The sequence below is a fragment of the Manis javanica genome, chromosome 9 (genome assembly GCF_040802235.1).
Source record: "Manis javanica isolate MJ-LG chromosome 9, MJ_LKY, whole genome shotgun sequence".
Lineage (NCBI taxonomy): Eukaryota > Metazoa > Chordata > Mammalia > Pholidota > Manidae > Manis > Manis javanica.
In genome coordinates, this window is record NC_133164.1 from 4,474,015 (window position 1) to 4,497,918 (window position 23,904).

General features: G+C 42.9%; 1 protein-coding gene across 2 annotated transcripts in view; it reads left to right on the forward strand.

The window, feature by feature from the left end:
- The window catches only part of NALF1 (NALCN channel auxiliary factor 1), a 535,206-nt gene that overhangs the window by 503,781 nt on the left and 7,521 nt on the right, over positions 1–23,904 (forward strand). The window lies entirely within an intron of this gene.

A 23,904-nucleotide genomic window follows, 5' to 3' on the forward strand; every position in this document is an offset into this window, starting at 1 on the left:
ATCAAGATAAGTCCTTCAACTCTTGATTTGGGAGTCAGTGACGCATCCATGATTTTAGGACTTTAGAGAAACTCGCGTCATTTTATGTGCAGGTTGAATGAATGTTTGTTCGTTCACATGCATATAGCTTTTCTCCAGGAGCCGGTTGGTAGCTTTCCCCAGGCTCTCAGAGTAGACAGCTTCCTCCACGAAGGGTGAGGTCTCTGTCTTTCTCTGCCTTCTCATGTTTCCTGGCCTTTCATCTGTACGTGTGTAGGTTTGAATATTTGTCCCCTTCCTTGCGTACTTTGAGGCCGTCGGAAAGCTAAGATGGGATTTAATCTTCCTGCACGGCATGGGATTACTAATTGTCTTTGAGTTTTGTAAAATCAGCTTTTTCACAGCCATAACTGCATCGTTAAGGAGAAGAGACAGGAAACCAGGAGACATGTCATTGGGTGCAGAGGGAAATGCCACGGCCGCCAGAAGCTTTCTGGGAGAATCTCATCACCGAGTATTTGGGGACCTAACTCTTCTGTCAATACTGAGTTGATTTCATGTTTCTGTCATTTCTAAACTCAAAACTGTGCAGAACACATTCTGAGGGTATTTTACCCTAAGGTTCTGTAAGATTTTCTGGGCAATCAAGGGACTACTTTTCAGATTGATCCTCTTCTCTGGGGCGTGACCCAGGCCGCCTTGAAGAAGTCTCACCTCCCTGGATAACCAGCAGCCGTCATTTCCCACCTTCGCTCTCAGGCGTCCCTTGAGCTCTGCTGCAGAACTTGAACAAGAGCTCTTTCTTCCGATGCCACTGTCACTGCTGGCGAGCGACTCAAACACGGCCCCCAGATACTGCTCTTCTGGGAAGAAATTAGCCCAGAGGACAGCTCTCAGCAACCGCTGGTCCAACCTATGGTGTCAAGTGGCTTGTCACACTTCCCGGGAAATCAGTAGGACTTCCATATGTACAGCATTTCTTCCCAAACATGTCACACAATTTTTGGAGACCCATCTCCCATAGATGGAGGTGCAGATGCAAATAACTCACCTTTGAAATAGTGTGTATGGGAGTCATTTCGGGTGCCTTTCTGCATTGTGAATGAATTGTGTCAGGCAGAATTAGACTAAAGGTAGTAGACACATAGGGGCATTTTTCCTAGTTTTCCAGTTGGCTGCAGATAAGCTACATCTGCCTGAGATGGTGGCTCATGGCAACTTCCCAACTTCTGTTCACAGGTCAGAGCAGATCTGTTGGGCTGCTTCCTCGCCGAAATAGGTACAATGACCATCACTAAACACCGTTCTTTTAAGAGGAATTCACCAAGTAGGTTAGTCTTAGTCTTGCCTCCAGTAATTTTTAAATTTTTAAAAATGTAATACGTGGTTTCACTTTCATTTCATATACCGAAAAGAGTAATCCCTTATCATCAGAAGTTGAATGAAAAGCTGGAGTTTCCTTCAAATTCAACATATTTGATTATAGTGGTCTCCCTACTATTGGAAATACATCCAATTCACAGATTCCAGAAAGACAGAGATTCCTTATCAGAATCAACCTCAAAAAAATATTGTAAACACATACAGCTCTTTGCTGGGTGCTGTCTGGGTGAGGATTGATTTTGCTCAAGGCTCTTCTCCATGGTGACAAAACAGGGATGTGGCGACGACTTCTTCGCAGTCCTCCCATACCCGCTTTTAGTAGGTATTTACCAATGCTTAGAATTCCTATCATTCACAAAAAAATGCATCGCAGGCTTTGGGTTCAGTGAGCCATTCCAGCAGTTCAGAACACATGGACTGTCTTTAAATAATCAGGAGTTAGATGGGATGTCAGTAACAGTCAACAGATTGAATCTTTAGTGCATTTCTTCATAATACTTCCTTACCCATGTCCTATAAGGGTTTTTACATCTTCATGTTTTGATCATCTGCTACTTCGTGTGTCTATCTTACTAAGCTTGTAACTGATGGGAAAAAAATGAAACATCTGAGAATGCATGTCTCTTGTCATCCGATGTCTTTGATGGAGGACGTCACAGAGGGTCATGAGCTTAAGTTCTCAGCACAAACTCAGGGGACAGGAAGGGTACCTCCTCGTATGTTTAATTGCGATTCTGTTTTAGGAGATGAGGAAAAGACACCTTCTCTGAGATCTTTCTTGTATGTGTCTTTTTCTCTTAAAGAATAAAACTGACACATTACTGAAGGAGTATTTGAAAAATTAATTAGGGAGAGATTCTGAGGTGCTGTCAGGGGAAACCTGTCATCTGATTTTAGTCATTATTGAGCTAACATTTGCCAAGGTGGGTTCTGTTCCCCAGCTCGGCTCCCCTGATGCACTGCTGTTTTAGAAACTGTTTCTTCATCGTTAATGTGAGGGGGTGGATTCGTTCATGGATCCCAGGATGTCAGCCCACCACCTGTAATTATGCGGGTTTCCCCTCCTCACGCCACCTCGCCTTGTTCCAGAATCCCCTAGAGAACGCCTGGATTGTTACCTGTAGCCAGCAGCGGGAAAACCAAGTGGCAGGTACCCCGGGCTGCGGGTGCCATGGCAACAAGCATTGGGAGAATTTCCCTTTGATGGATGGATAAAACAGGCTGCAGGATCTGCGGCTCCCTTGTTCCTAAATTACGGAAAGAAAAAAAAAAGTGAGAGTCTGTTGGGGGTTACTGACAATGGAGAGAAAACATATCTTGAGAATTCTATGTAAATTCTGCATTTCATGTTTCAACAATAAGATTATGTTTCTGTCCCCGGGGAAAGGCTGGGGCTGCGCCTGTCTCCGCGGTGACACGGAGTGATGGGGGCGGGCGCCCTCTGGTGGCGCGCCCGTGCTACTGATTGCCGCCGGGCTAGAGAAGTTAAATGATCCTTGGATAGGAAAAGGGGGCGAAGTACTTTGAGATGCATATTGTTTGAATTAGAAAAGAATGTTTTAATGTTGTGTGTATCATAATTCACAAGAGAGAGTGCACAACGGCGGAAGATCATTTCCAAAATCAAGTTCTGGCAAGACAAGGGAGTTCAGTAAGGATTTTTAAAAGATAACAGCAAAGATTTTCTCCTTAACGGACTATTTCATAGAAAAATCTGCGCTACCCATAGATTTTCATTTGTACATCTACGCTGTTTGAATTGTTTCCTATTTTTTCCCGTGTGTGAATACATTTCATTATTTTCTAAAATGCAGGAAATGGGGTGGGAAATAGATCTGTAAGAATAATGAAATGCCACGTTAGTAGAGAGCACAACGTGATGCCATACAAAGTCATCTAATTAACAGATAAAAATTTTGGCCAAAAGGGAAATGTGAACAGAGATGATATGACCGGGACAGAATCAAGAAATATAAGTCTGGGTTATAATAAAATGCCCTTAGTTGAATGTCTTAACTTCATGTGCTTGGGGCTCTTCTTCCCTTAAAACATTATACTTTTTGATGCTTATTCATCTTCCTACATTTAGTTCAGGTCTTCACACGTAAGATTGTCTTCCCTGATCCCACCTCCATTGATTCCCAGGAGCTCAAGTTCACCTCGCACAGGGCAACTAACAGGGCGAACACACTGGGGCAGAAGTTGGGGCATCTGGATTCTGCCAGCTGCTGTGAATTTTGCAAAGTCACACCACTGGGTTTCGCTTTCCTCATTTCTCCAAGGGGCTCAAAATGGGACATCTGGTCCTCAGTGCACCGGGTTGCTGAGAGCTGAATCCTCAGCTAGGTGGGGACCGTCTCTGGCCCAGCATGAAGGGCCAAGTGCCATCACGCCTGTCTGTGTTGGGGGAGCACAGATGTCTGCCGCTTGGACGATCCTCACTAGAAAGCAGGAGGAACTTGTGGATGAACTCATCTACCTCCAGCTTCGAAGGCCTAAGAAGCTGGTCATAGGCTTGCCAAGCCTGCTCGCCCAAACAAACTTTGGGGAAATTCTAACATAGCTGAAGTCCTGCATTTCCTCTCTGTGCCTTGCCTGATGTAAGAAGAGAAATGAAAGGGGTAAGACCAGGCAGGCTGAGAAACCATACCTGGAGCACTTGTGTGGCCTGGGGCTGAATTAGCTGCAGGAAGCGTCCAGCCTTAATCACAGTGAGTTCAGAGCTTCCTGCTCCAGGGAGCCACAAAGGGCTGAGCCTGTGGGCATTTCCTGGCTTGTCACCAGGTGAGTGAGCTCTGCAGGTGCACCAAGCAGAAAGCTGGCCTCTGTGAGCCCCCCTGGAGTTCCCAGTGACAGTGGCGCACAACTGCCTGCTAACCTGTAGCAGATGTGACCCTCACTGTGTCTGGCAGACATGTCCAGTCCTCTCTGAACAAGGAGGGACAGGCATCCTTTGCTCAACCCGCAGCTTGAGTGCTACCCTAACAGAGGGATGGTGCCAGGTGCCTGGCCGTGAGTTGGTCAGTCTGTGCTCGGGTGGAAGTTAAATGAAATGTTTAGAGCTCATTCCCGGAGCGAGGAGGGGTGAGACAAGACACCCATCACCGTAAGGTCCCCGGAGCGCCACGTGACCAGCAGGACTCGGAAGTGCCCAGAGCCGCCGTGCAGCAGGTGACGCAGTAAAGCTGAGGACACGCGCTGATTCCGGAATGCCAGCTCCGGAAGAAGAGCTCTGGGCAGAGAGGGATTTCCCACAGCGGCTGGAATCTTACTCATTGAAGGTATTTGCCTACTTTGTCCGCAATTGCACATCTCTGTGAGGCATTTATCCCACTTGTAGTGGTTCTGGACATTGATCTGCGTTGGACATCGCCCTTATCTCACATGATTCCAGATTCAGTCCACTTGAGAAAGGCCCGAAATGCAGAAGTCATCCTGTCTGATGTTGCTTTTTATGTAGGACTAAGCAGATCCTGGCCTCCCAGCCTATTATTACGGAAACAGAATAGATCCACCCCTCCTGGCTATTAGTCCAGTGTTTGTACCTCTCGTGTAACAGGGAACAACCAGTCCATCCTGAGATTAGCCTGGAAGCAAAGGCTTCCCACTGCAGTGCACCTGGGGAGGGTCCGCCGGAGGTGGAAGAGAAGCCACCTGCGGCCTGCGGTCCATGCCGGGCTGCCTTCCACAGTTCAACAACAAGTCCTGCCTTCACATCAAACATCACATCGCAGAGATGAATGCTGCAAGTATTCTACCTACAACACTGTTTTTGTTTTCTTGTTGAAACTGTCAGGATCACTGAAATTTTTGTGGAAATGTTGTGTTTAGATGGCTGACTTTTCCAGTCAGGTTAGTCAGCAGTGTTTTCAGATGGCACACATACAGACACGCAACTGCATTGGCATGAAGGGTAAAGAACAAAGAACCAAAATTTCTAAAATGCTTGCATGAATCTAAATTGCCTTCTCTTTTGTATTTGGTCATAAATGTATGTTCATGTCCCATGAGGAAATGATGCATTAGATAAATACCACAATGGGAAATGAACCAATTTTCCTCAATTTTAAAATCTTGGGTTTTTGGGGGCTTTATTTTTTGGTGGTTTGCCTTGAAATTACCAGATGAGATGGTTGTTGTTAATCATTAATTTCTAGTTTATCAGATAATCATGTCTACGTCTTATAAGAATAATATTAGGACATGTTTTTAATGTACAGTTTTCTTCAAAGTAGTGCAATTTAGAAGCTCAAATTTATATCCATGATGCAGTCATTGTTCAAAATAATTTTTAAAATTGTCTTTGAAAATAATGTTCATATTCTGCAGCATTCTCTTTGTGCTTTGAGAGATTTTTCCAAATGGGTATGAGTGCGCACACACAGATATATAGCCATATAAATAATGAATTTATACATATAATTCACATATGTAATTTATGTATACATATAATTAAAAGAGCTAAAGTTCACAAGTAATGTAGATAATAATAAAAGATATTTTATGTTTAAAAACTGAAAGTCATTTTTTAAACATGGCTCTAAAGTTAGCTTTAAAGGCAATTCAGAAAAAAAAAAAAAAGGAGTCCAGTTTCAGAAAGGGAGCACAGATGGAATCAACGTGTAACCTCCCAAAATGAAAGCTTGAAATACAAAGCCCAGCTGAGAAAAAAAGAAAAGAACTTATAAAATGCTTTTTTAAGACAACAGTTTTAATGCCTTTGTTAATTCCCTGCTAGTTGCATTGCCTGCCAGTTCCAAGTATGATTTAATTGTCTCTTTTTTGACCAGTTTATATTGTCAAAAGGGTGGTCAGATCAAGCACAGAGAGTTTGAAAAGCACAGTGATTTCACCAGCCACTCTTTCCTGCTGTGCGTGTGGGGCTGGTGGCTGCCCTCACTAATGTGCCCCCATCACTGGACTTCCACTATCCGAGGGGGAAGAGAAGCTTCGCCAGGTGGACTCAGGGCCCTTGCTGTGATTCAGGCTTGTTCTGTGTACGTGCATTTGGAAAGCCCCAGGAAGTCCAGCTTCCTCCTCCAGCTTTGGGAACAAACATCTCGAGGGAAATTAAAATGATTCCTATCACAAGGGAAGTAATTGCCCTGAGATAAGATCTATTTCTTATTGCATCATGAAAACTTCTTACAGAGACCGTTTAAAAATGCAGAGTCCACTGTGAACCGTGCAGAGCCAAAAATCATTGTGTCAGATCGCTGCCAAGGTCTAGTATATGTGCCTGTGAGTAAATAAAATAAACATTTTTACTAAAAATATTGTATGTTGAAGGCCAGGTTTTTGGAACTGGATACGAAGCCAAAATAGATCTCAGTAACTGTGTTCCCTCTTGCAGTGTGACCTCTGCCACATGTCACACTGGCATCTCCCCTGCTGGGTGCCCATTTTAACTGTCCCCACCCAATACCCCACTCTTCATCTCTTAGTGTGGAAGTGGAAGTGCCACCGAGTGCATACATGAATAGGAGCTAAATCCAATGACCCCACCAATGTCACTGGGACAGCAGCAGCTGACATTACGTACACTTAAGGTAATAAGTTGCATTTACTTCTTTTTGAGATGTCAATATATGCACATGGCACACATTTCAAAAGATTCTAGAGTGAAAATTAGGCCAGCCCTTCCCCCTCCAGGGGGCAACCACAGTTATCAGTTAGGGATTTATCATAATATAATCTTCCTAATTGACAGCCGATTAGGTGATTTCTAATCTCCTGTTGCTAAACCCAGTTTGGCAAGGAATATTTTTGTTGCTGTGTCATTTCCTACGCTGGCACATTATCTGTAGGATAAATACTGCACCAGCAGGTGGACGTGGGCTTGCTGGATCCGATCCGTGCATCTAGCGTTCAGAACACATTTGCCGTGCGGTCCATTCTGGACACGGATGGTGCCCCGTCCGAGTCCTGCTGTCCTTAAGGAGGTCCCAAAGGCCCGTCAGGGGCCTGGATTTGCGCCCTGCTCCCCCGACCCCACTGTCCTCACTTACCAGCACTTCTCCTCTGGAACAACACTCCAGAGGCCACCTGCTGGCGAGACCCTCTGCCTGGCACACTCTTCCTTCCAGTCTTCCCCTGGCTAGTCCCTTGGCACCATCATTGCATTAGGAGGCCTTTCCCATCACCACCAGTCTTGCTGGGAGCTGGCGTCTGGCTCAGAGGTTCTGACCCAGGGTTAGTGCTCAATCGACAAAGATGGAATGGATTAATTAAAGGGTAGCAACCCAGAGGAGCCTGCAGTGTCCCTGTCGTAAGGCAGGAGATGCCCTGCACGGCGAGGAGAAACCTGGGAGGTTAAGTGACGCCCTGCAGAGCCTGGGGCAGCGGCATCATGAGGATTTATGCAAAAGGGCGGACAGAGGCACTTCCACAAAACGTTCCCCCTTTGGAGTCAAGAGGAGTGTCAGCATTTCATTCCAGAGCCTTCTTCTCTCACATTCCCTCCTCCCGTCATGCGCGTGTCAGTGGAGCTCAGACCGTCTTCTGGCGTCCAGCTTGCCCAGCACAGCCTGGAATGCTGGACATCACCAAAGCCTGATGCCTGGCATGACATCTCCCTGACAGAAGTTACATTTTAAATGGGCCCCAAACTGAGTGTCACAGGTTGAAATGTGGCTCCCGCCCTCCCAAATTCAGATGCTTAAGTCCTGACCCCCAGGTCTTCTGAATGTGACCTTATTTGAAAATAGGGTCTTTTATGGAGGTAGTCAGGTTAAATGAGTTCATCAGGTTGTGCTCTGACCCAATAATGATTAGTCCATGTATCAATTTTCTTGGGCAATCACAGCAAAATACTGTGGCCCTGGGGGTTTAAACAGCAGACATGGAGTCCTCACAGCTCTGGAGGCTGGAAGTCCAAGGTCAAGGTGTGGGCAGACTTGGTTTCTCCAGGGCCCTCCCTGCTTGGGCCATATCCTTGCTGTCCCTCACCTGGTCTTTCTTGGCTTGTGGCCCCCAAGTGTCTCCCTGTGCATCCAAATGGCCCCTTATCAGAAGGACATCACTCACACTGGCTTAGGGTCCACTCTACAGACCTTGTTTTAAATCCATCACCTCTTTAAAGACTCTCCAAATACAGTCACGTGCTGAAGACCTAGGAATTAGGGCTTCAACATCTCAGTTTGAGGGGACACAATTCATCCCCAAATGGTGTACTGTGAAAGGGGGAGATCTGGACACAAAGTCAGAAGATATTATGCAGAGGCCCAGGGAGGAGATGGCTGTGTACAAACCCACCCTGCAAACACCCTGACCTTGAACTTCAGCCTCCGGAAACGTGAGGCCCTGAGCTTGGGCTGCTTAAGCCGCCCAGCCTCTGGTACTTTGTTACGGTAGCTCTGAACAGTGCCTCCCAAGGTTTGGAAGAAAACAGATACATGCAGTACTATTTGTTCAAGAGTAGAACAATGTCTAACTCACATGAAGACAGATTTTTCTTACTTACGAAGATCTAGAGGCTTAGAGGAGAGGAAACAAAAAGAAATTATAAAGACGATGAAGGACCTCAGCCAAGAGGATTTAGAGGATAATAATTGTATAGAAAGAGCAAAAAGGAAGAAAAAGGCGAATTAGCCATTGCAGATCATTTAAAATTGTACAATGAAATTATTTTTGCAAGTTTCATGAATCACCTTTGAAGGAATGTGGAGCCGCAGTCCATCTGCCATGCTCTGCCCAAGGGGTCACAGGCCAGTAATTTGATTTTCTTTTGTGAACCTAAAACTGCTCTGAAAACTAAAGTCTTTTGCAAAAGTGGGGAGAGGAGGAGGTAAAATAAATAAATAAATAAATAAATAAACTTTCCATCTCAATAAATTATTGTGTTGGAAGGAAATGTAACATATAACACATTTACTAAACTTGTGGACAGCTTTCAAATTCTAATTCCTTACAAAAAGAACAGTTAATATCTATGTTCATTTCTATTATTCTTTCCAGAAAGAGATAACTTTTTAAAGAGCCTGGAGAAGCTTTCGTTAGGAACATCATAAAATGTATTAAAAATCATGAGCTCCATCAGTCAGCTCAAGGAGAAGCCAACATGAACACATAACTAGGGGAACTGGAACTTCCTATGTAAAATCGGGAGCTCTTGCCGCTGAAGGGACCCTCATGGCGACCCCGTTTGCCCAGGTGGGCTGCCCATGGGCTCCAGGGACGGGCAGGGAGAACTGGGACTAGTAGGGAGACCTGGGCATATGGAATGGCACACTCAGAGTGGATGAACTGATGGCTTGGAAATGTCTGCACAAGCGAAGAAGCAGGCAGAGCTTGCTTGGCTCGTATTGGTCCAACATGAGAACCCAGTGATGAAATCTAGCCCAGGAGGAAAGAATAGGGAAGTTCAGTAGCTTTCCAAGTCCGCAGGACAGCGGGCAGTGGGAGCCGGCACTCCTGGCTTGCTGTTTGGCTGAGTTCATGCCGTCCTCTTCCTTCCTTTTCGCCAGAACTTTAGTTTGTAACTGGAGTAGCCAACCTTCTCTCCGTCGTGACTTTCTCATTGCACGCCTGACTCCAGAGGATCATAAAGTCTCCCTGCTCTTACGAAATGCTTGCTATCCTGGGGAGAAAGGTCTAAGAATAAATGTGGTGAATGTGTATAAAATTGCATTCTTTCTCCCCCATATTTTATCTCTTAAGAAGTATATTCTATGTCCTTTTCTCTGAAGTATTTTCTTTTGCATTTTCATTCAACGAAAATTTGTTGAAGACCCCTTGCGTTAGTTTTCTATTTTTGCCTTATCGGATTACTACAAACTTAGTGGCTTAAAGCCACACAGACTTGTCATTGCACAGTCCATGTCAGGGGTTGGTCATGGAGCTCACCTGGCTAAAATCTGGGTGTCCAAAAGCTGTGTTCCTTCTGGAGACCCAAGAGGAAGGATCTCCGGGCTCCTGGTCATTCAGGTCAATGGAAGAATTCAGTTCCTTGTTGTAGGGCCAAACTTTCTTGTTTTCTCAGTGGCTGTCTGCTGAAGATAAGTCCCACCTTCCAGAAGCCACCCCATTCCTTGCCTGCGGTTCACTCCTCCGTGTTCAAAATTAGCAGGCATGGAGTAAGTTCTTCACCCAGCACGTCTCTCACCATAATTTGGCCTCCTTTCATTTTCAGAGCCCTTGTGAGTAGATTAGTCTCACTCGGATAATCCAGGATAAACTCCCTGTTTTAAGGTCATCTAACAAGCAGCCCTAATTCCATCTACATCCTTAGTTTCTGTCTGCCATGTAACCAGACCTTCACAAGTCCTGGGGATTTGGGTGTGGGCAACTTTGGGGGAGAGGGTTGGGCATCGTTCGCATACATCTCTTTCAGGCACTGGGCTAGATGCAGGTGATAGAGGATTAATAGATGGGGCTTATAACCTAAGAAATACTTGTTCATCTGTAGAAGTAAACAGATAATTAAAGCAGACTAGATGCCTTACGTGGAGAGCATTAACAGTGGCATTAACAGTGCAGAGGAGAAGGGGATAATTCAGTCTCTCTCCATGACTTTTCTTGGAATGAAGTATGGAGAGTGTTACTGCAAATTTACAGACATGTGTAGGGAAGAGAGACACTATGTTTCCCATATTTAAACAATTTATTTTCCAAAGGTAAAATCCCTAATAAAGATTTAATTCACAGTGTCTAGGCAACCTTACTGTGTCCCTCCCACTCCTACAATACCTGCCCCCAGCGTTATTCTGGCTACTAATTTGAGTGTGTGAGAGATTCAGACAAGCACGTGACATGCACCACGTCAGAAAACCCCGCCGTGTCTCTGTGAGGAGCATACAGGGGGAGGGCTCCTGCAGAAACCCAACTAAATCTAGCGCAAGCAGAAAGGGGATCTGCTCGTTCATGCCATTGAAAAGTGCAGGATAAACGTCAGGGTGTGTTGTAGATTGTTCATCAGATAGATGGGTGCACGCATGATTGTTAGGTAACGATGGCTATGCTGACATACACGGATACGTGAATATACAGACTTAGTGGAGAGTGTAGATATGGATACAGATCTCTCTCCAGTTCTAGGTCCACCTCTAGCCTTCCTCTTTCTCCCCATCTCTGAACCCTGCTTTTCTCTGTTAGCTGATATCACCAGCAACTCCAGATCCATAACCTTTCAGTTCAGAAATGGCAGCAGGACAAGATCACCTCATTCCCAGTTGTTTTTGCAGAAGTCCTGCACCTCAGCCACCAAGTCTGGACTTAGCCCCTGGCCCACACTTGAGCAATCACTGCAGCGAGCACCGCGCAGGTCAGCCACGGCCTCCTGTCCAAGGGCGAGGTCAGCCTCGCCTGCACCACCCGATGGAGCAGAGGAGGGCTTTTCCCCCCCACAAAATCTGCGTGCCGTTCCCAGAGGGGTAAGGGATGTTCCCTGAAGTAGACAACAGCTGCCCACTGCACTACATGCCTCTGCCACCGAGGAGACCAAAGAAGCCACATGTCTTTCCCAGCTGGGCTCTGCTGGTGACGGCCGAGTGAGAGCTCAAGGCAGCCTCGTCGTCCACGCTGGCCCCACGCTGTCGGCTGCGTTAAAGAGGCATCTCATTGGAAATCTAACCGCTTTGGCCAAATATCTTAAAAAACTATGGCATCTCTTCTGTGAAGGAAAATCTATTGTATTTATTGTTGTGTTTATACTAGAAGATGTATGCTTAATTATTTTTAAGCATTTAATAAGTGCACATAAGCAAAAAGAAAATTAGCAAAATCATCTATCACCAAGAGGAAAATAACATTTTATATATACTGTGAATAGTGCTTTGATTCATTAAATATGCATCTATAACATAATTTAATGTTTGGATAATAATACAGTATATGAGCATACTGTAAATTACTTATTTTACTAATTACAGGACTTTTTTCATTTTTATTTTTTGTTAGATAGAAAAATGCTATTATGAACATACATGCATACTTTTTCCAAGCACTTCTGATTTATTTCCTTAAACTCACTGACTGGGCTTAGTAGGTTAAAGGTCATCTGCAAAAGCATTCCGAAAACTCAGCAAGTTTGTAAAACGTAGATTCTACCCAACAGTGTGTCCTACACTTATTTATGCTTCTTTCGTAGAGACAGGGCATTGGAATGGGTGCGTCTCAATGGGGTAAGTAAACAATGATACATCATTAGCTTTGCAATTCTTTAAATACTAGTATTTGGATTTTTTGTATTCATCCTTTTTATTTCTCTTTTATATTGCCTCTTAATGTCTAATTCTCAATTTAATATATAATCTTTTCTTCCTACCTCTCTCTCTCTTTCTGTCACCATGTATACTTTCCCTTTTGTTACATATCTGTTATCTTGAGGGACATACAGAATTTTTAATAATAACTCTTTTACGCATAAAGAGTACAATGATTGCGTATCAAACACTGTACATGTGAAATGGAGAGAGACCAAGGAGCCCCACCTCTCAGCAGAGCAGTTTATATCATGTTGCCTCTATATATACATTTAAAAATATCAGCAGGAAGATGATAGATGTCTAAGCTATTGAGAGAAGACTGCTACGTCATTATAAAGAACAGATATCCTAGGTCTCAAATGAAAGTTGTAAATGAGAGTTCAATCCTGTTATTTAAAAAAAATTATAGTAATAATTTCCTGGAATTGTGTCTCTATCACTTCAAACTCATTCTTTGACCAACTAGCCACCAATGTTGGACTCCGTTGCATTGTGTTAAAACTTGAGTCTTGTTTCTTCAATGGCAGGTGTTAACCAGTGACCCCAGAGGGCAACAATCAGGGCACAAGACAGAAATAATTCAAGATCCTATTGGACGAAATGACCCATAATGATGCCACTCTGGCCGGCCTTGTAACTAGGAGAATAAACAATGAATATGCTGTTCCCCGAGACATTTCCTGTGGCAACTGGCTTGCCAGAATCTCATTCAGTCAAAAATATGTGTGACTAAGAGATACAACTGCATTTTTAATGGAAGTATGAGTTCTACTGAGTGATAATCTTCTTCAAACGAACCTGTAGTGCATCCTGCCAGGCCCCTATTTGCTGCCATCAATGTCGTCACTTCCAATGTTTTTATAATTCCTTTCTGAAAATTACCTTATGTTCCTTTATTTTCATTGCAATGTCCTTCTTCGAGTGTGGAAACTATTAGAAGTCAATTCAATTCAACCCTGACAAGAAAAGGTGTCTAATCATTCTAGTGAATACTGTTTTGTTAAATTAATATTGACTCTGAAATATTGAGACTGATTTTCTTATCTGGGCCACAGACTGCTCTGGTATATTTGCTTTTTTTTAGAGTCAGAGGCTTATGTTTTGGCATTTGTTTTGAGTTAAAGCCTATTGATTAAAATCACAACTGTTTTTGTTCACATTTAATGTTTCAAAAATTGGTACATCGAATTAGGAAAATAATTTTCCTCCAACTCATTGAGAAGAAAGCTTACTTTTGAAGTCAGGGTCTATTTATGAGGTGTTTACATGCCCTGAAACCATTAGCATGTGTCTATATATGCATGCGTGTGCACAGACACTGAGATAATTTTGTACATATTCTGTGATTACACAGAAAGTCTGGTTTTCTTTTTAGAAAGAAAAGCAGGAAATGTTGGTTGTATTCTAAATACATTGATAGATCAAAGCATTAGCAAAACTGTCTCTTCAATTACAACTCATGGACTGAGATACCGCAGCCACTGAATTATTTATATAGTTTCCTGTTTCCAAGGATATTTCCTTTGCAGCGTCATAGTTACCAAGTGTTTCCAAATTAAAGAAAGACTGTGGGATATACACTAAACAGTGACACCAATTTACAGTATGTGCGCCCCACTGTGCCATTTCATAGAGAAAAACAACAAAAAGAAATCAAGATAGAACATAATAGGTAACATTCTTAATGAGGACCATACCGTTTTCTTCATAAGGCTTCTGGACCATTGCATTGGTCTAGCTAGCGCTGAACATGGGACCACAGAAACAGCCATGCGAGAGAGCCAACTTCCTCACGCCCTCTGGTAATGTAGATTCATACATACACTTAAGCAGATGTCTCTGAATTCTTGAAATGCACTTCATGAGATTCTTTAAACACACTTCCCATCTGTGAGGGCCATCCAACCGGAAAAGTGAGAGTATCTTGCAACAATGATTGGTTCACGTGATGGAAGAGAAGGAAATGAGATTTTTATTCCTTTCTTGGGTGTCTCTTAAGGCGCTTCATGTGGAGTCCCAGGTACTTGGTAACTTAACAGAACAGGAGAGCAGGAATCCGTTCTGCCCCGACAGAGCCTGCTTCCTTGGACCCCGCGTGGTCTTGATGCTTTGTGCAGATGCAAACAGCTGCACTCCAGTGTGCTGACTTCTCCAGACACCCACGTGGCTTCTTCCCCCCATGTCATCCTGTTAGGTTTTCATCAAGGCACTCTCCAATGGATTCATTAGGGATGAGGGGGAGAAGTGCATGATGTATTTGGTGAGAAAGTATTTTCTTTGCCCATTCTTTCTCTCTTATTTCCTTACAATAAATTTTTCACAACTAAAATATCCCTGTAAACATAATGGGGAAATAACAATGTGAAATGTGATATTTAGCAGCATGTGTTAGGTTTCTGCTTAGACTATATTCTCTCTAGTAGAAGATAGCCTTTGTTCTTCAGTAAAATCCTGGCAAACATTAGGACCCATTGCTGAGGGAATCTTTGCTTGGTTTCAAGGTATTTCAAAGGCCCCGTTCATTCCTCAACTTGGCTTATGGCTTTAATGAATGAGTGATTCTCTGTAGAACCCTTCTGAATTTAATATGAGCTCTTCATTTGCATTTCATTTAGTATTGCTTCGAGGTTTTAGAGCATTCTATATTCTATCTCATGAGCCGTTAGCTTTCAGCTCTGAATGGCCTTTACAGCATCAAGTGCTTACATGGCCCTTCTAAAGAGTCTGGTATCACTTTTTCCTAACTCTTCCCACAGATACTTACTGGTCTTTTGGAGATGAGCAGCCTGCTGGGTATTGAGAACACCAACATCAGGTGGGGGAGTCACCCTTCCTCTCAAAATATATAATTTTATATTGTTTTACCAGCCCAATTAGAAAATTATCAATCTAGAGATCATTAATTTTATTTTTTTTGTACCTTTTTTAAAAAAAAGTGGAGACAATTTGGCTACCACTGTTGGTTTTGTATTTTTTGTAGGTTTTTTCTAAATAAATCCTAGGTTATATTCATGCAAAATCAATCTTGTAGTGAATTATAAAATGAAGAGATATTAAAGTTGAAGCACTGATTTCAAAAATTGTTTTCTGCAACCCTAAGTATCTGACGGCAAACGATTGCCTTGGCAACAAGTAAACCATTGCATTGACATTTGGGGGCGACTTCGGGTTCAAGCTGGCAACTGAAGCCAACGCGTGCTTCTCATCTGCCTCTAAATCTTATCAAAATTGCAGTAAAAACTACAAATGAGATACGTTCATAGCAGCAACAAAACCTAGAAAGTAGAATATTATTAAAACTGAGACTTAAAAAAAAATGATAGAGGAAAAAAGGCAGATGCAGGTCTTCAGAAAGAACCAGATTTGTGTGAGCCTTCAGAGCAGGTCCCAAAAAGACCACAGCAGAGCTGGGAACTGTTCTTGCAATAGGACCCTGCAGTGATCACAGATCGGGGACATCTGGAGAGCCGGAGAGCAAAGATGAGAAAGGCCCTGATGCATTAGAGACTTTCTGCTCCTGTCTGAGCCAGCCCGGCACCCCCATTGTGCATATTCAGTGGCGGTGCTTGCCCACAATGCCCACGGATCTACTTTCTGAAGATGTGGAATGAGCCACCGAGATGGATTTGAGGCACCTTCTCATTCGTGACCTCTGGGAGTGGAGGGAAGGGAGCCTCAGTCTGTCTACTTCATCCCTGTGTACTCACCCTAATTCTGCCTCCTGGAGACACTGGACTTTTGAAGCTAGCAAGAGGTAAAGGTGTTTTATGGAAGGAGCAGGATGTACGCAATATACTTTTTGGAAAAAATAAAACAAAAGGGAATATAAACGTGAAAGTGAGGGGTGAGATTGAGAGTCAAAACAATGCTGAAAAGAATTTCTTCAGAGTGGAAGAACGCTGATTTCAGCTCACGTCTGAGCCAACCAGTCATCTCCATTTTTTCATATTCAGTGGTGGTGCTTAGCAGAAGAAGCTGTAAGAAAACATGTAAATACACCTTGTTGAAATTGTAGGATAAACAGATACATGGAATCTCCAAAGAGGTTTCATAGAGCATCGCAGACCCAAGCCCTTGGTGAAATGAGGTTAACGTCTGTGTGGTTGGCAGGACCTCGGCTTGCATGATCCATCCTGTCATTATGCCTGTGAATATGCTACACTGCATGGCAGAAAGGACTTTGCACATCAAATTAAGATTGCTAATCAGCTGACCTTAAAGTAGGAAGACTGTTCTGCAATATCCAGGGGGATCCAGTGTAATCACAGAACAGACAAGGGTCGGCTGGAAAGATGAGGCAGGGGAGAGACCAGAGGAATGAAAGGCCTGGGAAGGACCCCACCACAGCGGCTGGATTTGGAGACAGAGAAAAGGGCGTGAGCCAGGGAAGGGCTCTAGAAGCTGCGTCTCCAGTGAACCTCCAGCAGGAAAACAGGGATCTCAGGACGACACTCATGAAGCCGACCTTTGTTCACCTCCCACATCAGCCTGGACTGTCAAGGCCAACACCACGATTTCAGCTTCGTAAAACCTGGAGTCGAGAAACCAGTCAGAGCAAGCCAGGCTTTGAGCGACAGAGCTGTGAGGTGACACATGGCGGTCACGGTGAGCCACTGTGTGGTCATGTTTTACAGCAGCAATAGAAAAGAAATACAGTCCCTGGCATGAGGAGAGGGCCACTTCCTGCAAGTGTGGCTGTGGCTTGGGAGCTAGGTGGCAGGAGCTGCTTGGAGAACTTTGAGGAGCGTGACAGAAAAAGCCTAGATCGCCTTGAACAAGATGTTAGTAGAATTATGGACATAAAGACTTCCCCAGGGCCCAGGAAGGAATGAGGACGGTGTTAACGGAAACATGGAATCGGGAGGTTTAGCAGAACGGTGACCTGCAGTTACGTGGGAGGCAGAGGTTCTAGCCCCAAAGTTGGCTCTGTCGCTGAGGAGACTTCCTAGCATCGTGTTAAGGTGTGACCCATTTTTTTCTTGCTGCTTACAGTAAAATGCAAAATGAGTGAGACCACTTGGATCCAGGAGCTGGTGATTTGGGAAAAATCTCCATCTTCCAGGATAGCAAAAGATAACAAATTCAGTGTCAGGAAAGCAGGCTGTGGAGAAAATAAGGTAACTGAGCATGTGGCTGTCCAACTTCTGCTAAGATCTCAGAAAGCTTGAGAGGTCTAAGCAGGGAGTTACCCCAAGGCTCTTTAAAGAGGTCAGAGGTGTGGCTCCCAGATCCCCTCAGCTGTCTGAGCAGCAGCCAGACCCAGAGAGGGTGACCTGAAGGAGATCCGCCGGGGAGCTGCTTGGCTAGCGGCCTGCATCCTGTGACAGACAAGAAACCCACAAAGTCATCGAGAACTTTATTTCAGCAAAGACACTAGCCTGAACTAGAAGGGAGAAAGCAGTGTGAAATGAAGCAATATTGTTGGAGCCTCAAATTCTATCAGCAGGGAACATGCTAATGAAACCACTCAGCTACAAACACGTGCTACTTCTCATGAAAAGGTGGGATAATTCAGAGGGCTGCGCCCTGAGCCAGAGGAGCTGAGAGCCACACAAGGTCTCACTCCCACCCTCGGAGAGTGAATGGAGTTTGTGCAGCTGGACTTGACAGTTGATTTGGACTCTATCTCTTTCCCCCTGCATTTTCTCCCTTTTGAAGCATAATGTCTGTGACTATTAGCCCGTGCCCACCTGCCACTGCACCCTGGGAACAGATAACTTTTCTCCTGTCACAGGTGGAGAGGAATGCTGCCCCAGGATGGGTTACACCCAAAGTCACATCCTCACCTAATTGAGGTGTTGGTTGTGAGATTTGGAGATTTTTGAGCTGATGAGATTTAGTGGAGATTTCTGCACTTTGAGTTGATGTATTAGGTGGAGACTTTGGGAACTTTGAGATGGGGTGACTCTTTGGGGACCAGAGAGTAGAGTGTAGTAGGCTAATCCCCCCTCTGCCCCCAAAAAGTCCTGTGACCTAATCTCCCGCACCTGTGAATGCAGCACATAGCAGAAAGGACTGTGCAGGAATGGTATGGTTTATGGATGTTGAGATGAGGAGGTTATCCTGGGCTATCTGGGTGGGCCTATTCCAACCCCCTGGGCCCTGAATAGCACAGAGGACAGAGCCAGTCAGAAAGACACAATATAAAGGAAGAGAAGGGGAGGTCAGAATGAAAGACTGCACGTGACACTGCTGGCTTTGAAGATGGAGAATGGGGCTGTGAGCCACAGGGTGGGGTGGACAGCCTCTGCTGACAGCATGCAAGGGGACCAAGACTCAGTCCTACAAGCCCGGAGAGCCATGTTCTAACAACAAACTGAATGCACTTAGAAGTGAGTTCCACCCTGGAGTCTCGGGAGAGGGCGCAGCCCTGCCAACATCTGATTTTGGCCTTGTGAACACAGAACAGCCACTAGACTTCTGAGCTACAGAACTGTGAGTAAGTAAATGATCACCGTTTTAAGTTGCCGAATTTGTGGTAATTTGTTACAATGTCAATAGGAAACAAATACAATCAGAATTTTCACCCACAACACTGAACACTAGGATATAGGGGAATAATGCCTCCAAACTTAGCAAAAGATTATGAATCCAGGATCCTATACCCAGGCAAAAAATCTTCCAATAGGAAGATGGCATTGACTTGTTTAAATCAAGTACATGCATTCTGGAAAGTTTACCTTCCACATATTCCATCTGAAAAAATTATATAAAGTTTTACTTTGTAGAACATGAGAATAACCTGGGAAAAGGTAATGCAGGATCTCAGTGTTGGTGGGCAGTAAAAAAATAAATCATGGTATCCATGCAAAAAAGTAACCAGTTCACATCAGAACACTAGAGATGGTGTGGCTCAGAGACAGGGTGTCATGGTATAGGGAGGAACGTACAATATTTTTTCTGACTATATGAAAAATGAAAGATGATTAGAGCCTCAGGAAACATGTGCAAGAGAACCTGAGCCAAATATAAAACAACCTAACATTTTCATGTTTTCTTTATGATTTGGTAAAGTATACAAAGTGAGAATCTATTTTGCCTCATATTTAAAACAGCTTTAATAAGATTATTGTAGTGAAATGGGACATCTAAGGATGTCCTTTTGTTTTTAACTGTTAATTTTCAAAATTTACATATGTAATAAAAGCACATAGGAAAACGTAAAAAGTTTAGAACAAAAGCAACGACCAAATTTGGAGATGGAGCGGAGCTGGGGAGAGCTGTAGTGACACAAATGCATTCAGCTTTCTTTGCTGAGAAGAATTAGATATGATCTAAAAGCCCTGGGTTAAGAGGCAGATGTGTGACCATGCCATACAGCGCTGTGGACGTCACCATGGACATAAACACAACACAGCGAAGGAGCGTGCGTGGGGAGGGTCCATCCCTGCACAGAGCGGCGAGGACTGAAGAAGAAGAAAGATCATTTTGAGGTTCTATATAATGTTTTGAGTATTTATTAACATGCACATGTTATTTTTCTCATTACCATTGTTGCCAGTTTATTGTCAAAATATTTACTTTTCTCTTCAGGAAAACAAATCCAAAATTAAACTTTCCTAAGTGGACATGAGTAAAAGATTCCCAGGCACTCTTGTCCTCAGGACCTTTAACAACTCCTGCTAAGAAAAAAAAAAAAGGAGTTGACAGTAAGTGTCAAGCAGAAGACTGGAGGAATAGGAGCACACCAGAAGGGGCTGGTCCACAGGCCAGAAACTGGTGAATTTCTTCAACAGGAACAAAAATCAGATCCAACTAGAGCACACTGAGAACTTGTTGTGTTTCTTCTCCATCAGAAAAAAGGGCAGGCACCTTGGAGGAAGCATGGAGATGTGTGACTGCACAAGGCCTTATGTGGAGAATAATGGTCTGGAGACAGGTGAGCTGAGAGAGAAAGGGCTGGCGAACATTCTCCTGGACATCCTCCTTCTGTCAGTTCCCATCAGAAGTGTCCGTCCTGCGAGGCACAGGTTTCCTCTCAGACGCACAGAGCAGGGCTGGGAGGAGGGGTGGCCATGTGGGAATCTGCTATCAACACAACAGAGAAGAATCGGGTGAACAGAACTACCTGGGTGGGGGGACCAGAGCACCGGACCTCTTACCACATTCTTCAGATAATCAGATACATGTCAAAAATAAAGGCACTCAAGCTGTTTTGGAGGCAAATGGATAAACATATCTGCTCAAAGATGGTCATCATAAAGAAAATGATCTCCTAGGGCACTGTGACAAAGTTGTTTCATAATTCTGGAGGCTGAAAGTCCGAGATCAAGGTGAACCAGTTCCTGCTGGAGGGCATGAGGGAGCACCTGTCCCGGGCTCTCCACCCGGCTCCTAGGGGTCAGTCAGAAGCCCTTGATTTCCCCAGCCTTGTGGGTGCACCACTCCAACCCTCACCCTGCAGGTGGCCTCCTCCTCCCCGGGACTATTCACATGGTGTTCCCTCTGTCCATGTCTGTCTCTGTGTCCAAATTTCCCTTTTTAAAAAATAAGGATATGGGTCCTACTGGATTAGGGACTCTCCCCCCCATTCCCCAATGGTCTCATATTAACTTGATAATGTCTCTTAAGGTGCCGTTTCCAAATCAGGTCACATTCTGTAGTGCTAGGAACTAGGTCTTTCACATATCTTTTGGTGAAATTAGATTCAGTCCTTAGCACACAGAAAATGAAATAGGGAACCCAATAATACATGCTTTACATGAAAGCATGCAGAGTTTGAGAAGCTGAATAATAGCATATATTAAAGAAAAGTTATTATAAGGGTAATTTTACACATGCATCTGCTCTCAATAAATTTTAAGGGTCTCAAAAAAACATAAAGACCCTTTAAAACAAGGGAGGAAAGAAGGAAAAGAAATTTGACTAGGAAGTAGGCACACATAACAATGGATTTAGATTAAAAAAGGAAAATATTGCAGAGCAAGGAAAAAATTGCAAATACATTATATACATATAGTATCAACCATGTAGAGATTGGAATAAGCGAAGAAGAGGGCAAACCGGAGGAACACAGAGGCACAGGCCGAGGTGGAGACCAAGAACGTGAAATGATGAGAGGGAATGTGGAAATTGACAGTGTACAAGACATATAAAACCGAAGAAAGAAATAATCAAAGAAATTTCCTTTGCCTAAGGACACGTTCATTGGAAGACTGAAGTAATTTTCCTCATTATGGCAAAATTAAGGAAATTAAATTCCATACATGCCTGAACTCTGAGGATGAAGGAACTGTCCTACAATGTACGTCCAAAGGGGGAAATATATTTGACCAGGAAGGAAAACACTGACATCACATTTCTCTTTTAGGAAGAGTCGGTCAACACATGCAGCTGTGTGTTCATTCTATGGGAGTCCCTCTCTGGTGTGGCTGGTTGGACCAGGGTGCAAGAGTGGAATGAGTACAATTTGCCTCCCCAGGAGCATGTCACTGGAACTGAACAATCCCAGTCACTCCCTGATGGAACTGGGAGAGAAACGAGGGCAGGAAGCAGCAGGCAACAGGACCCGCAGAGCCTGTCCCCACCCAGGCAGGGAGCCCACGCGATTTAATGGTGGCCACACAACCCCAGACTTTTGTTCTTCATGTTGCCCAGTGTGATCCCAGCTTCATGTTTCATGAAATAGACTGGACTTTTTCTAATTTTTCTCCCAATACCTGTTTTTGTATTTGCATTTTTTTTTTGCCTAAATTAGCTTCCATGAGTTCCTGTTAATTGCAACCAAATAATCCTTGAATTAGATATAAAATAATAAGCAAATATTATTAATAATTACTAGGAGGAAAGATGTGAAATATTAGCAATTTGACAATAAATGAGTGTAAAACATTTGATTGTAGCCAAAAAATGATGCAGGATAAGGAGCTGAAGGAAGTAAACTTTTCTTCATTTCCTTATCAATGATCCTGATAATCAGACAAATACAGGCTCAAGTGTATGGAAATTTTTTAGAAGGTCTAAGTTCTAATAAAATTCATAGCAACATGCATTTAACAAATATGAAAAAATATGACCATACAGCAAATGATAGAAAGAAAAGAGAATGGTAAACATTTATAAATGTTTGGAAATATTGCTCCATGATGACGGTGTTCCCTCTGTCCACGTCTGTCTCTGTGATGACGAAAGCAAGAACAAGCACTACACACTCAACAATAAATGTAAATGGATTAAACTATCCTTTTCAATCATTGTGAGACACTTAGATGCCGAACACGGTACAGAGAAAAGTAGAAAAAGACCAAGAAAAATAATAACACACAAGGATTATATCAAATGTTCTAATGTGCACAGAGATAACAATATCAAAATATATATCTCCAAAACCACAATAGGAACAAAAACAAAACCTCACCAAAACAACAATAAAACAATCAGACTAAGAACAAGAGTGTCATATGTTTTCTTAATTAACGATAAATGTCACAAAAATGTGAAGATTCACGTATCTTCTCTACCTATGACAAATATCCAATTATATAAAGCAAAATCATTAGAAACAGTTGTAGAAGACACATTTCTCAACTGATGACATTCTGAATAGGCAAACATATATAAAGACACTAAGATTTGTTAGCCCGATGTTAGTATTTGCAAAAAAATAATAATGTAATAATTTTATGTAATGCAAAGAAAACATGGAAATGTCAACTTTTTAAAGTCCACATTCTTGAAGTTAATGCAAATTAAACTTGAAATTAGTGGCAAAATATTTTCAAAAATATTTTTAAAACATATCAAACAATTGAAATTAAAAGAAAATAAAGTATTAAAATACTTTAAGGTCATTTAGGTATAAAAGGAAATATAAATTGCAATTATAGAATATGTAAGATCCCTGTATATGAAAATAAAATCAGCTAAAGCTATTCTCAGATGGAAATTTTTGGCATAAATGTCTTATTAAGGAAAAAATGAATTTAAATGAGTAAAGTGGCATTCAATTCAATATAGCTAAGAGAATAAAAGAAAACTAAGCAAAAGGCGAAGAAGGAATTAACATACATGCAGATATCAATGCATTAACAGAGTATTAGTATGTTAACACAGTATCTTTGATACTGTAAATAAACGTGGGCAAAAATACCTTGCAAGTCCCATCAGGAACAAACAAGATGAAATAGAAATAAATGATTAACAGTGAAAAAGAGGAATAGAAAAATTGTCTTAAAATGTGATTATATATAATATATATATACACACACACATATATATATAACTCTACATTAATGTAAAACTCTCAGTGCAAGCTATTTTTAGAGAAATATAGATCAAAGTTTTTGACACAAGACAACCTTGACAGATTAATAGCTGTGAGAGACACTGCAAAATTACA